Here is a 15,496-nt window from a genome sequence, read left to right as displayed (position 1 = left end):
TTCCGGAGAGACCACCAGGAGAGGAGAGCAGTAGGTGCTGATGATGAAGAATATTTTAATCAGCAGAGAAGGTCAAAATGACAAAGTTCCACGATCAGAGTAAACATATGGGATAAAAAATAAAAAATAAAGAAAAAAGATTTTTTTGAAAGGACTTTTTTTTAAAGGAATTTAAACAAAAGTCCTTTTAAAGAGACAGTTGGCTGTTTAAACCAATAGTACAACTCACTGAGAGAATCGCCACATTATTTATTGGGGTAAAAAGGACCTGGAATGTAGAAAGACCTATTCTGCAGAGGAAAAAATAGAATCACTAACAGGCCTCATGCCTTGCACAGCCAGTGGCTAGAATCCCTGCCTCATGAGACCCTGTGCTAGAAGGCCGCTAGAACCATCTCAACTATGTTAGTCTTTCTTGGAAGCCAACAAGTGTTTGCCCAGTTAAGAGCACGGTAACAATCAGTCACGTTATGTTATAATGATTGTCGATATCTTTAAAACCCTTGTCAAGTTCCTTTTCGAGTAACCCTCACCCCACCCTTAGAGAAATTTATCTGTGGTTCACCTCTTTGAAATACCTCATTGTTGTTCCACATGTACCATAGCCGAAAAAAAAAAAAAAAAAAAGCTTTCTATTAACAAAGTGTTCAGAAGGGGGCGCCACTGTAAACAATGAGAGTTTTCGCTGCAGGGACAATTTTGTTGCAGAAACAGCTGAAAGCAATCAGGTCAGACAGAGCCAAGGGCTGGAGGGATTTTTAAAATGACAAAAACCGAACCAAATCTAACCAAAACAAAAATCAAAACCAATGGCCAAGATTTCAAGTTTGCTACTAAAGGTATGACATTCTCCTAAGACATGCGAGTGACTTGATCACTTTATTTATATATTTATATTTGAAGAAGAAGGAACTATTTGATGCAGCAAATCCACGTTGGTTAAAAATTACCAGATATGGGGGCTCATGGGTGGCTCAGTGGTTTAGGCCTCTGCCCTCGGCTCAGGTCATGAATTCAGGGTCCTGGGATGGAGCCCCACATTGGGATCTCTGCTCAGCGGGGAGCCTGCTTCCCCCCTCTTTCTCTGCCTGCCTCTCTACCTACTTGTGATCTGTCTGTCAAATGGGTAAATAAGATCTTTAAAAAAAGAATTACTAGATATGAAATACATCGAGGGTATGGGAAGGAAAATGATTTCACCTGATCTGACTAGGAAGTGGTTGAAGCCTGAATTAAAGTGCTATAAAAAGAGTAAAGACCTGGGAAATATATGGGGTAAAAATCCCTAGAAAAACAGCAATCATAACTGGCTGCTCTTTATTGACCAGATCATGCGGTAGGCAAAGAAGAGATGGTTTTAGCCAGAGGATGATCTCCGTGTGTCTTCATGATCTGGCATTTCCTGCAAGCCAGGCATGGGGCTCTGCACTGCAGCTGCAAATGCTGGGGGCCCTCATTGTCCCTTTTCTCTTCTCAGGGGGACAACGGGCATGTCCATGATGCTGTGTGACAGGCTTTACCACAGGGAGATAATTGACTGCTAAGGGTGGGTGGGAGCCGGGAAAAGCCACTTAGGAACAGATTTCCAGGGGAGGTGATAGACAAGGGCAAAGCGAAGAATGAGGATGAGTGTGTCAAGTTTCAAAGTGCCAGGAGGCAGCACAGTGCATTCGGGAAAAGACAGCAAGTTCATGACAACCGACAGCTGATCTGGCAGCATCACCTGGGGATGGAGGCTGAGCCCCGGGGTTAACACTGGGGATGAGATGGTTTATATACTATGGCGAGGAGGTGAGGTACTACACTGTGGGGGCACAGGGAGCTACCGGAGGATTTCAAATATCAGAATCGTAACTATAATAGAGTATTTAATTGCATCCTAGCTTTCATCAAGGGTAAGATGCACTATAGTTTATGTTCGACTAAGAAAGAGAAATGATGTCAGTTAAACTAGGATATGTCATCAAGTGCAAGGTGAGTGCCACCTTAAGAGATATTAAAATGGGGGGGACAAATCTTAGAACAAGTAAATTGTGGTAGTAGAATAATTAAGAAAGATCCAACACTTGGATCAACTAAAGAAGTGATTATTGCTTACCATGTGCCCCAAACTATATTAAGTCCTAGAACAAGAGACGTGCTCATCTTGATGCCCCGCAGCTGTTAGACCCAAGGTACAGAGGGGAGTAGCCAACGACCAGCAGGCCCCAAGTGCCATGTGCAGACTCTAAGAGCAACTGCCTTTGAAAGAGGAAACGGTTGAGAGTGGGCTTTCTGATGTAGAGAATTACTAGCTGGGAAAGTAGGACAATTGACACGGAATCTGAATTGATGCCCCTACATGACAGAGTTGGTGAAACTTCCCTTCTCAGAGATCTTGAGGCTCCTCTGAAATGAATTTTTCATTTTGGTCAGAACATTCAGGATAAATATGATCTGTTTGAGATCCTGGTTCTCTCATTAGGACAGTTTCTTAGGATTCACTGGCACAAGAAAAGGGTTTTGATAATCCAGGTAAATCCTGACAAAAGCCTAGCACGGGATCTATGAAAATCTAACCACTCAGAGGAGAACAACAGATAAAGGGCCAGGCCGACCTGACCCTGCAGGATAGGTAAGGCTGGTCTGGCAACAGGGGTAGAGGTGAAGTGCCCATCTCCTGCTAGAAGAGCTAGAGAACACCCCTTCCGGAGAGACCACCAGGAGAGGAGAGCAGTAGGTGCTGATGATGAAGAATATTTTAATCAGCAGAGAAGGTCAAAATGACAAAGTTCCACGATCAGAGTAAACATATGGGATAAAAAATAAAAAATAAAGAAAAAAGATTTTTTTGAAAGGACTTTTTTTTAAAGGAATTTAAACAAAAGTCCTTTTAAAGAGACAGTTGGCTGTTTAAACCAATAGTACAACTCACTGAGAGAATCGCCACATTATTTATTGGGGTAAAAAGGACCTGGAATGTAGAAAGACCTATTCTGCAGAGGAAAAAATAGAATCACTAACAGGCCTCATGCCTTGCACAGCCAGTGGCTAGAATCCCTGCCTCATGAGACCCTGTGCTAGAAGGCCGCTAGAACCATCTCAACTATGTTAGTCTTTCTTGGAAGCCAACAAGTGTTTGCCCAGTTAAGAGCACGGTAACAATCAGTCACGTTATGTTATAATGATTGTCGATATCTTTAAAACCCTTGTCAAGTTCCTTTTCGAGTAACCCTCACCCCACCCTTAGAGAAATTTATCTGTGGTTCACCTCTTTGAAATACCTCATTGTTGTTCCACATGTACCATAGCCGAAAAAAAAAAAAAAAAACTTTCTATTAACAAAGTGTTCAGAAGGGGGCGCCACTGTAAACAATGAGAGTTTTCGCTTCCGGGACAATTTTGTTGCAGAAACAGCTGAAAGCAATCAGGTCAGACAGAGCCAAGGGCTGGAGGGATTTTTAAAATGACAAAAACCGAACCAAATCTAACCAAAACAAAAATCAAAACCAATGGCCAAGATTTCAAGTTTGCTACTAAAGGTATGACATTCTCCTAAGACATGCGAGTGACTTGATCATTTTATTTATATATTTATTTTTGAAGAAGAAGGAACTATTTGATGCAGCAAATCCACGTTGGTTAAAAATTACCAGATATGGGGGCTCATGGGTGGCTCAGTGGTTTAGGCCTCTGCCCTCGGCTCAGGTCATGAATTCAGGGTCCTGGGATGGAGCCCCACATTGGGATCTCTGCTCAGCGGGAAGCCTGCTTCCCCCCTCTTTCTCTGCCTCCATCTCTACCTACTTGTGATCTGTCTGTCAAATGGGTAAATAAGATCTTTAAAAAAAGAATTACTAGATGTGAAATACATCGAGGGTATGGGAAGGAAAATGATTTCACCTGATCTGACTAGGAAGTGGTTGAAGCCTGAATTAAAGTGCTATAAAAAGAGTAAAGACCTGGGAAATATATGGGGTAAAAATCCGTAGAAAAACAGCAATAATAACTGGCTGCTCTTTATTGACCAGATCATGCGGTAGGCAAAGAAGAGATGGTTTTAGCCAGAGGATGATCTCCGTGTGTCTTCATGATCTGGCATTTCCTGCAAGCCAGGCATGGGGCTCTGCACTGCAGCTGCAAATGCTGGGGGCCCTCATTGTCCCTTTTCTCTTCTCAAAGGGACAACGGGCATGTCCATGATGCTGTGTGACAGGCTTTACCACAGGGAGATAATTGACTGCTAAGGGTGGGTGGGAGCCGGGAAAAGCCACTTAGGAACAGATTTCCAGGGGAGGTGATAGACAAGGGCAAAGCGAAGAATGAGGATGAGTGTGTCAAGTTTCAAAGTGCCAGGAGGCAGCACAGTGCATTCGGGAAAAGACAGCAAGTTCATGACAACCGACAGCTGATCTGGCAGCATCACCTGGGGATGGAGGCTGAGCCCCGGGGTTAACACTGGGGATGAGATGGTTTATATACTATGGCGAGGAGGTGAGGTACTACACTGTGGGGGCACAGGGAGCTACCGGAGGATTTCAAATATCAGAATCGTAACTATAATAGAGTATTTAATTGCATCCTAGCTTTCATCAAGGGTAAGATGCACTATAGTTTATGTTCGACTAAGAAAGAGAAATGCTGTCAGTTAAACTAGGATATGTCATCAAGTGCAAGGTGAGTGCCACCTTAAGAGATATTAAAATGGGGGGGACAAATCTTAGAACAAGTAAATTGTGGTAGTAGAATAATTAAGAAAGATCCAACACTTGGATCAACTAAAGAAGTGATTATTGCTTACCATGTGCCCCAAACTATATTAAGTCCTAGAACAAGAGACGTGCTCATCTTGATGCCCCGCAGCTGTTAGACCCAAGGTACAGAGGGGAGTAGCCAACGACCAGCAGGCCCCAAGTGCCATGTGCAGACTCTAAGAGCAACTGCCTTTGAAAGAGGAAACGGTTGAGAGTGGGCTTTCTGATGTAGAGAATTACTAGCTGGGAAAGTAGGACAATTGACACGGAATCTGAATTGATGCCCCTACATGACAGAGTTGGTGAAACTTCCCTTCTCAGAGATCTTGAGGCTCCTCTGAAATGAATTTTTCATTTTGGACAGAACATTCAGGATAAATATGATCTGTTTGAGATCCTGGTTCTCTCATTAGGACAGTTTCTTAGGATTCACTGGCACAAGAAAAGGGTTTTGATAATCCAGGTAAATCCTGACAAAAGCCTAGCACGGGATCTATGAAAATCTAACCACTCAGAGGAGAACAACAGATAAAGGGCCAGGCCGACCTGACCCTGCAGGATAGGTAAGGCTGGTCTGGCAACAGGGGTAGAGGTGAAGTGCCCATCTCCTGCTAGAAGAGCTAGAGAACACCCCTTCCGGAGAGACCACCAGGAGAGGAGAGCAGTAGGTGCTGATGATGAAGAATATTTTAATCAGCAGAGAAGGTCAAAATGACAAAGTTCCACGATCAGAGTAAACATATGGGATAAAAAATAAAAAATAAAGAAAAAAGATTTTTTTGAAAGGACTTTTTTTTAAAGGAATTTAAACAAAAGTCCTTTTAAAGAGACAGTTGGCTGTTTAAACCAATAGTACAACTCACTGAGAGAATCGCCACATTATTTATTGGGGTAAAAAGGACCTGGAATGTAGAAAGACCTATTCTGCAGAGGAAAAAATAGAATCACTAACAGGCCTAATGCCTTGCACAGCCAGTGGCTAGAATCCCTGCCTCATGAGACCCTGTGCTAGAAGGCCGCTAGAACCATCTCAACTATGTTAGTCTTTCTTGGAAGCCAACAAGTGTTTGCCCAGTTAAGAGCGCGGTAACAATCAGTCACGTTATGTTATAATGATTGTCGATATCTTTAAAACCCTTGTCAAGTTCCTTTTCGAGTAACCCTCACCGCACCCTTAGAGAAATTTATCTGTGGTTCACCTCTTTGAAATACCTCATTGTTGTTCCACATGTACAATAGCCGAAAAAAAAAAAAAAAAAGCTTTCTATTAACAAAGTGTTCAGAAGTGGGCGCCACTGTAAACAATGAGAGTTTTCGCTGCAGGGACAATTTTGTTGCAGAAACAGCTGAAAGCAATCAGGTCAGACAGAGCCAAGGGCTGGAGTGATTTTTAAAATGACAAAAACCGAACCAAATCTAACCAAAACAAAAATCAAAAACAATGGCCAAGATTTCAAGTTTGCTACTAAAGGTATGACATTCTCCTAAGACATGCGAGTGACTTGATCACTTTATTTATATATTTATATTTGAAGAAGAAGGAACTATTTGATGCAGCAAATCCACGTTGGTTAAAAATTACCAGATATGGGGGCTCATGGGTGGCTCAGTGGTTTAGGCCTCTGCCCTCGGCTCAGGTCATGAATTCAGGGTCCTGGGATGGAGCCCCACATTGGGATCTCTGCTCAGCGGGGAGCCTGCTTCCCCCCTCTTTCTCTGCCTCCATCTCTACCTACTTGTGATCTGTCTGTCAAATGGGTAAATAAGATCTTTAAAAAAAGAATTACTAGATGTGAAATACATCGAGGGTATGGGAAGGAAAATGATTTCACCTGATCTGACTAGGAAGTGGTTGAAGCCTGAATTAAAGTGCTATAAAAGGAGTAAAGACCTGGGAAATATATGGGGTAAAAATCCGTAGAAAAACAGCAATAATAACTGGCTGCTCTTTATTGACCAGATCATGCGGTAGGAAAAAAGAGCTGGTTTTAGCCAGATGATGATCTCCGTTTGTCTTCATGATCTGGCATTTCCTGCAAGCCAGGCATGGGGCTCTGCACTACAGCTGCAAATGCGGGGGGCCCTCATTGTCCCTTTTCTCTTCTCAGGGGGACAACGGGCATGTCCATGATGCTGTGTGACAGGCTTTACCACAGGGAGATAATTGACTTCCAAGGGTAGGTGGGAGCTGGGAAAAGCCACTTAGGAACAGATTTTCAGGGGAGGTGATAGACAAGGGCAAAGCGAAGAATGAGGATGAGTGTGTCAAGTTTCAAAGTGCCAGGAGGCAGCACAGTGCATTCGGGAAACTACAGCAAGTTCATGACATCTGACAGCTGATCTGGCAGCATCACCTGGGGATGGAGGCTGAGCCCCGGGGTTAACACTGGGGATGAGATGGTTTGTATACTATGGCGAGGAGGTGAGGTACTACACTGTGGGGGCACAGGGAGCTACCGGAGGATTTCTACTATCAGAATCGTAACCATAATAGAGTATTTAATTGCATCCTAGCTTTCATCAAGTGTAAGATGCACTATAGTTTATGTTCGACTAAGAAAGTGAAATGCTGTCAGTTAAAATAGGATATGTCATCAAGTGCAAAGTGAATGCCACCTTAAGAGATATTAAAATGGGGGGGGGGGACAAATCTTAGAACAAGTAAATTGTGGTAGTAGAATAATTAAGAAAGATCCAACACTTGGAACAATTAAAGAAGTGATTATTGCTTACCATGTGCCCCAAACTATATTAAGTCCTAGAACAAGAGACGTGCTCATCTTGATGCCCTGCAGCTGTTAGACCCAAGGTACAGAGGGGAGTAGCCAACGACCAGCAGGCCCCAAGTGCCATGTGCAGACTCTAAGAGCAACTGCCTTTGAAAGAGGAAACGGTTGAGAGTGTGCTTTGAGAGGTAGAGAATTACTAGCTGGGAAAGTAGGCAATTGACACAGAATCTGAATTGATGCCCCTACATGACAGAGTTGGTGAAACTTCCCTTCTCAGAGATCTTGAGGCTCCTCTGAAATGAATTTTTCATTTTGGACAGAACATTCAGGATAAATATGATCTGTTTGAGTTCCTGGTTCTCTCATTAGGACTGTTTAATAAGTTTCACTGGCACAAGAAAAGGGTTTTGATAATCCACGTAAATCCTGACAAAAGCAAAGCACGGGATCTATGAAAATCTAACCACTCAGAGGAGAACAACAGATAAAGGGCCAGGCCGACCTGACCCTGCAGGATAGGTAAGGCTGGTCTGGCAACAGGGGTAGAGGGGAAGTTCCCATCTCCTGCTAGAAGAGCTAGAGAAGACCCCTTCCGGAGAGACCACCACGAGAGGAGAGCAGTATGTGCTGATGATGAAGAATATTTTAATCAGCAGAGAAGGTCAAAATGACAAAGTTCCACGATCAGAGTAAACATATGGGATAAAAAATAAAGAAAAAAGATTTTTTTGAAAGGACTTTTTCTTAAAGAATTTAAACAAAAGTCCTTTTAAAGAGACAGTTGGCTGTTTAAACCAATAGTCCAACTCACTGAGAGAATCGCCACATTATTTATTGGGGTAGAAAGGACCTGGAATGTAGAAAGACCTATTCTGCAGAGGAAAAAAAAGAATCACTAACAGGCCTCATGCCTTTCACAGCCAGTGGCTAGAATCTCTGCCTCATGAGACCCTGTGCTAGAAGGCCGCTAGAACCATCTCAACTATGTTAGTCTTTCATGGAAGCCAACAAGTGTTTGCCCAGATAGGAGCGCGGTAACAATCAGTCATGTTATGTTATAATGATTGTCGATATCTTTAAAAGCCTTGTCAAGTTCGTTTTTGAGTAACCCTCACCCCACCCTTAGAGAAATTTATCTGTGGTTCACCTCTTTGAAATACCTCATGGTTGTTCCACATTTACCATAGCCAAAAACAAAAACAAACAAACAAAAAAAAGCTTTTTATTAAGAAAGTGTTTAGAAGGGGGCGCCACTGTAAAAAATGTGAGTTTTCGCTCCCCGGACAATTTTGTTGCAGAAACAGCTGAAAGCAATCAGGTCAGACAGAGCCAAGGGCTGGAGGGATTTTTAAAATGACAAAAACCGAACCAAATCTAACCAAAACAAAAATCAAAACCAATGGCCAGGATTTCAAGTTTGCTACTAAAGGTATGACATTCTCCTAAGACATGCAAGTGACTTGATCACTTTATTTATATATTTATATTTGAAGAAGAACGAACTATTTGTTGCAGCAAATCCACTTTGGTTAAAAATTACCAATTATGTGGGCTCATGGGTGCTCAGTGGTTTAGGCCACTGCCTTTGACTCAGGTCATGATAACAGGGTCCTGGGATGGAGCCCCACATGGGCTCTCTGCTCATCGGGGAGCCTGCTTCCCCCCTCTCTCTCGGCCTCCCTCTCTACCTACTTGTGATCTATCTGTCAAATGGGTAAATAATATTTTTAAAAAAAGAATTACTAGATGTGAAATACATCAAACGTATGGAAAGGAAAATGATTTCACCTGATCTGACTAGGAAGTGGTTGAAGCCTGAATTAAAGTGCTACAAAAAGAGTAAAGACCTAGGAAATATATGGGGTAAAAATCCCTAGAAAAACAGCAATAATAACTGGCTGCTCTTTATTGATCCAGATCCTGCGATAGGCAAAGAAGAGCTGGTTTTAGCCAGAGGATGATCTCCGTTTGTCTCCATGATCTGGCATTTCCTGCAAGCCAGGCATGGGGCTCTGCACTAGAGCTGCAAATGCTGGGGGCCCTCATTGTCCCTTTTCTCTTCTCAGGTGGAAAACGGGCATGTCCATGATGCAGTGTGACAGGCTTTACCACAGGGAGATAAAAGACTGCCAAGGGTAGGTGGGAGCTGGGAAGAGGGCACTAAGGAAGCGGGAACCTAGAGACACCGAGTACATCCACGTTTGCTAGTGATAGGCGTATTCGGTGCATGGACCACCTATGAGAATTCACACACCTTGCACATTTTTAAGTTGACATCTGAAACTTTTTAATCATAAACTTTTCATCACAATATATGTATATTTTATTAACTAGGTTTTGAAAATATTAAACATTTAAAAAATGAGATAGAGGGCACCTGGGTGGCTCAGTCACTAAGCAGCTGCCTTTGGCTCAGGTCATGATCCCAGGGGCCTGGGATGAAGGCCCACATTCCTGATCAGCAGGAAGCCTGCTTCTCCCTCCCCCGCTCTCCCTACTTGTGTTCTCTGTGTGTGTGTGTGTGTCTACCAAATAAATAAATAAATCTTTAAAAAGAAAATGAGATAAGAAAGGATCGACTTCATTGGAATAACATTTGCCTGCTACAAGTTGTTTTTTTTTTTAAAGCAGAACAGTCTCATTTCCTGTTATTTTATTTCCCAAACCACACTGGAATGGAATGAAACCATTAAAATCCTTACTTGTGCTTTTTCCTATTATGTCCCTAAAAATATGTAGTTTAATTTAAATATGAAGGAATGAGTGTCACTAACCAAAACTGATTGTTATTCTGATGTCAGAGCACTTCCAACATCTGCCCTAATCCCCTTTCCGATGTTAACCTTTACCCTTAATAAGGAGAGGAAGCTCTAAAGGCAGAGCCCCAGGATTGCCCACAGAAGGGCATTATTTGAAACAAAACTGGTATTTCAACTTTGGTATCAGCCCAAGTCCTACACTCTAATAAGATCTGAGAGGAGTGTCTTGATCTTCCAGGAAGTAGAGGAGTATCCTGATATCAGACCCAAGAATGGGCATATGACCTATCCTACAGAGCACACATGGAGTTTGGATCTGGAAATGGACTCCCTTAAAATGATCTGCACATAAGGATTCTTTATAGAGATTTTTCAACTACCCTTGGGGACACGGTACCCTACACCCACAGGTGTAGACAAATATTTTACAAGCTATGCTGGGAATGAGGTGGGGAGAGAAATATGGAGGTTGTTATAGGAAGGTCGAAGGTTAAAGGAAGTCTTTGTTTTGGGCTTTTACCTTTTGTTTTTAAGAAAAAGGTCATTTGTATTCTGACTGGAAGGATCCATTGGGACAAGAATTTGATATTGACCCTGGGAGTGGAGTCCTGGAGAGGGTTGGAGGGAACAAATCTCAGGCACAAGGAAGAACAAACCCCAGCTGGGGATGTCTGCTCTTCTCAATAAACCTGCTCTGTCTTCAACTCTTTCTGTGTTTCTTGTACATTTCTCCAATTACCATGTAAATTCCATGATGCCAGGGACTTTTCTGTGTCGTTCACCACAGATTTACAAACACTCAGGGCAGTGTGTAGCACACAGTAGGTACCGACTAAATATTTGTTGAGTAAATGTCTAAAAACAAATTAAAAATGGATACAAATGTAGGTATAGATTTGATTGGGTGGTGGTAAGATAAGGGAATTCCTGCACAAGGGGCTTTTATGTTCTTGAAGTGTGACACTAGTGATGAAGTTTTGGAACACAGGTGAGGTTTGGTGGGGTGAGGTCCAGAGCCGATGACCAAGAAAGGATTCTTGAGACGTCTTAGGTGCAAATGGTGGTTTTATTAAAACACAGGGACAGGACCCAGGGTCAGAAAGAGCTGCTCAGACAGAGGCATGGTTGACTGGGAGCTGAGGAAGGTGAGGACAAAGGGGGTGTCCAGAAGGACTGTCATATGCTAAAGAAGAATTTCAGGATAAGGGAGACCTGGTTATTGTCAAGTCAAGGCTGTTTTTGCCTCTAATGAGGGAAAGCATGAAGACAGCTGGGAGTTTCCTGGAGATATGTTACATTCCTCCTATCACACATCCTTGTCAGTGGGCTTTGGGCTTAGAAGAAATGCAGTTTTATTACACTTCCCTCCCCCTTAGCCTCCCTCAATTTTATGGAGGGGAGGGTGATGTTAGGGCTTCCGGAAACTGAGGTATGGGTGTCTGGAAGTCAGGCTATTGATGAGAAAGCTTCTTCCTTCCTTGTAAGTCGCTAGGACATTTGTAGATGGAGGGAAACTCCTGTCCTGCAAGACTGGGATCTCTATCAGTTAAGAATCGTTTTTCCTTTAGGGCAGCCGGGAGTGCATGAGGAATGTTACACATATGGCATGGGGAGAGGGTGTAGGGCGCCAGCTTCTGCTTTGTCCTCAGCTTGCCTTCTGCTCCCTCATCCTTAGGACAGGAGCTGGGAGTGAGGTGACATAGTTCAGAAGAGGTAGGGGTAGGGATTGTTGAGGCAAGTCTTGAAGGTGTGAAACGGTCATCCATTAGAGGGAAAGCAAACTCACCAGAGAGACAAGGGAGTTTGAAGCCAGAGTTGAGTATCCACTGTAGAATTGTGGTCAAGTGTTTTAAAGTACAGCAGGTTGGCTCAGCTGTATGATTCCTTCCTGGTTTCTGGTGCATGCCGCTGGCATTGGTAGAATCATTTCTAAAGAAACAAAACAAAAGAGGATAAGCCATTCTTTCAGAAATGACGATGAATCAAGTTTTGAACATGCTGGGTTTTGAGGCACAGGTGGGATATCAGTGAAATAGCATGAGTAGGTAGTCAGTTACACAGGCCTGGTGGGTAGGAAAGAAACAGATGGTCATGTATCAGTGGGAGAGATGTTGGCTAGGGAATGGGAGCTGAAACCAAGGGCACAGTTGATAGCACTACAAGAGAGGGTAGCTTGGAAGAGAAAGGTTAACTGAACCCCCGGGGAAACCCTGATGGGAAAGTCACATGCATTTCTCAGGCATGTCAATGTTGACACATATTATTGTAACTTCTGGAGGCCAGAAGCCATGGCTTTGAGACTCATTCATTCTCTGCCTCTGGCATAGCATGGGCCACATTAAAGGTAATTCTAAAATTCATTCCGATTTGATTGTACATAATTGATTGCACTTCTCATTTACTAGAATCTTGTCATGGTTTGCTAGTGTATCATTTTCTCGAAAAGATTAAATAAGGACCATTTTACAAATATGAGATGAATGCGTGAAGGGATTTTGTTTAATTCATTCATTAGCTCGGGAACCACTAAGATGTTACCACCATTTCAAGCAAAAATCTCCAGGCAGACACATATACAATCAGTAATACTTAAACGAATTTGCTTTGATATTTGCAAATAGATATGCAAATAGAGTGCAAATGAATGCAAAACTGCCTTCTACCAAAGGAAAAGGGGTCAACTCTACTTCCAGTGGACAAAATTCATTTACATATAGCTAGACAAGATCATCTACATCCACATCAATTATGTACAATCTATAGAGTTGCAAAATAGCTCAAAGACAAGAAAGGCACAGAATATCCCATAGAATTGGTCATCCCAGAAGGTTACATGAGACAACACGTGTTTTCCCTTGGAAGACACTATAATCTTTTAGGTTCATTTCAATGTCTTTCGTGATTTTGCCTATGCTTTAAAAAAAAAAAAAAGTTACCCTTATTCTTATTAGTTTGAAAAAAAACTAATAAAATACTAGTCTGTTATAAAATACACATGGAAGAATGTTCTGGCACTATCATACCCAATTTGGGGTACTAACTGATTAGGAAGATGAGGCAGAATTTGGGAGCCCCTAGAATGAGTCTGTTTCCGGTTGGAATGGAAAATATTTAAGAATCAAATTAAATGATCTCAAATCCACTCTGGAATGAAACAGGTTATAAGGAAAATACAGAAGATGTTGAAATGGACCTGTTGGCTCATTGTGAGCTTTCCTGGTCGAATGGAGACCTCTACCATGATGCTTGTCCTCCATGTCCCACCCGTCCCATACCTGCTATCCTGGCACCAAAGGGCCATCAGACTTTAGGCTCAGTCTGCAGTTCCAAATGGAAACCCTCTGTTCCCACAGTAGTGGACAGGATGACTCTGGTTGCTGGTGGAAGCGTCAGCTGCTTTAGTCCAACAGTTCAAGAGAGGATCAGAAGAGCATAAGGACGATATTGGAAAAAAATGCTCGGACGAATTTCCAGAACACAATATTTCTCTTTGCAATTTTTGAGTGTTCTGTAGCCAACCTGCCAAAAAAATGTGAAAACTATAAATAGAGAGGAGTGGGAAGGAGAAATGAGGACCTGTCACAGTGCCAGCGAAAATAGGGAACTGAGAATCTTCCAGAGATTCAGAGTCAAAGGGGGTTAATATTTACTTAGAAAAGAAGTCGTGGGCACAAGTTCTAGGATGAAATGAAGGCAAGAGAGGGAAGTTAGGGAATCGAGAGAGAGAGAGAGACTTGAAGATAAAAAAAAGTCAACTTAAAGTCTCATTCCTCATTAAGGAAAGTACGTATCAAAGAAGAGGGGAGAGACTGGGATATAGTTGATCGCCGATTGTGTCTGGCTCTGATTAGAAGCTTTGTATCCACTTTTTAATTTAATCTTCCAGCCTGTTTCCTGGATTCCAGCTTCTATTTCCTATGAAATAGGTACAATCACCAAAGACAAGAGTCAAACATGTACCAGTAGTCAAATCTTTAACAGCGCGGACAACTAACCAACCAAAAGCTGGCCCGGGGACCCCTGCAGAGTCAAGTGTTACACGCCCAGTGCCTGGATCACGAGGCCATGGTAGGGATCTTGGGAAGGGTTTAGGGTAGGGAGACACACAGCAGGTTCTGGCCAGAGGCTAGTCACCAAACTTTGTGTGGCTGAAGGGGTGTGTACCAGCTGAATGTCAGCTTCCAGATGAAACTGAGGGAAATGTACTTTGGGAAGGTTTCCGCTGACTCTCTGCCTTTCCTTCATCCTCCCCAGGGTGTTCCATTAGCATTTGGGGTCTGGGGTCTTGCCTGTTGCTCCTGGCTTTGGTGGGCCACGCCACTGCCACAGCCAGGGCTCCAAGTGACAGTGCACTGTATGGGCTCTTGACTGTTCCCTCCTTACTCTTGGAAGGAGAACAGGCAGCAGGGATTTTCATTCTTTGTTGGCACCTACTCTCTTCAGCAACCCCAAGATCAGTACCCCAGGCTGCACAAGCTCAGGTTCATGTCTTTACCAAAGGCCGGCAATAATTTCAGAAAGGAATGACAATGAAGGTAAAAAACAGTTCAACTACTCGCTCATCTGGACTTCTAGGGCAGGTGGGGTTCCCAGACAACTTTATTCCATCGGTCTGGCACCCTTGCCCCCCCGTCTCGGTGCCTTGGTGATGAGTGTGGGCCTTGCTGTTTGCGCTGCCTGAATTTGCCCTTGTCGCTTATTAGTACTGTGGCCCTGGGCTAAAAGTCATGCCTCTCAGAGCCAATCGGAATAGCTTATTACACCTATTGATTCTGGCATAGTGGGCCTGTGCGGAAATCTCTCTTCTTCATCCCTCCTCCTTCTCAGTCTTCCCCTCCTCCACCTCTTCCTCCTCCTTCTTTGATGTGTAAACCAAGGTATTTGGGGAGCAGGGAATGATGTGATGTTTGGGATTTACTTTAAAATATATTCCAGACCTCCCCCCTCCCCAAAAACAAAAATACAGGTACTTCGGGGGCAGTAGAAGGAGGAGGGCCTATGAAACAGTTGGGGAAGCAGAGTGATAAGTACTCGGAAGGGGCGGGATCCTTCTGCTCTACACATTTTGGTGTATGCTTGAGAATTTTCATAATAAGAGTAAACAAACAAAGACCAAATAATGAGGCTTTCATTCCCTATATCCAAATGACCACAACAGGGCATAGAATGCAATTTCATAGTTGTTCCCCTGGCAATTTATTCTGATTCTCCAAATAAGATTCCAGCTCTCATTCTACCTGTCATAGTCTCTGGATATTGACTGGGAACGTTTTCC

Source organism: Mustela nivalis, assembly GCF_964662115.1.
Source record: "Mustela nivalis genome assembly, chromosome: 3".
NCBI lineage: Eukaryota > Metazoa > Chordata > Mammalia > Carnivora > Mustelidae > Mustela > Mustela nivalis.
Note: the sequence above shows the minus strand (reverse complement) of the source record.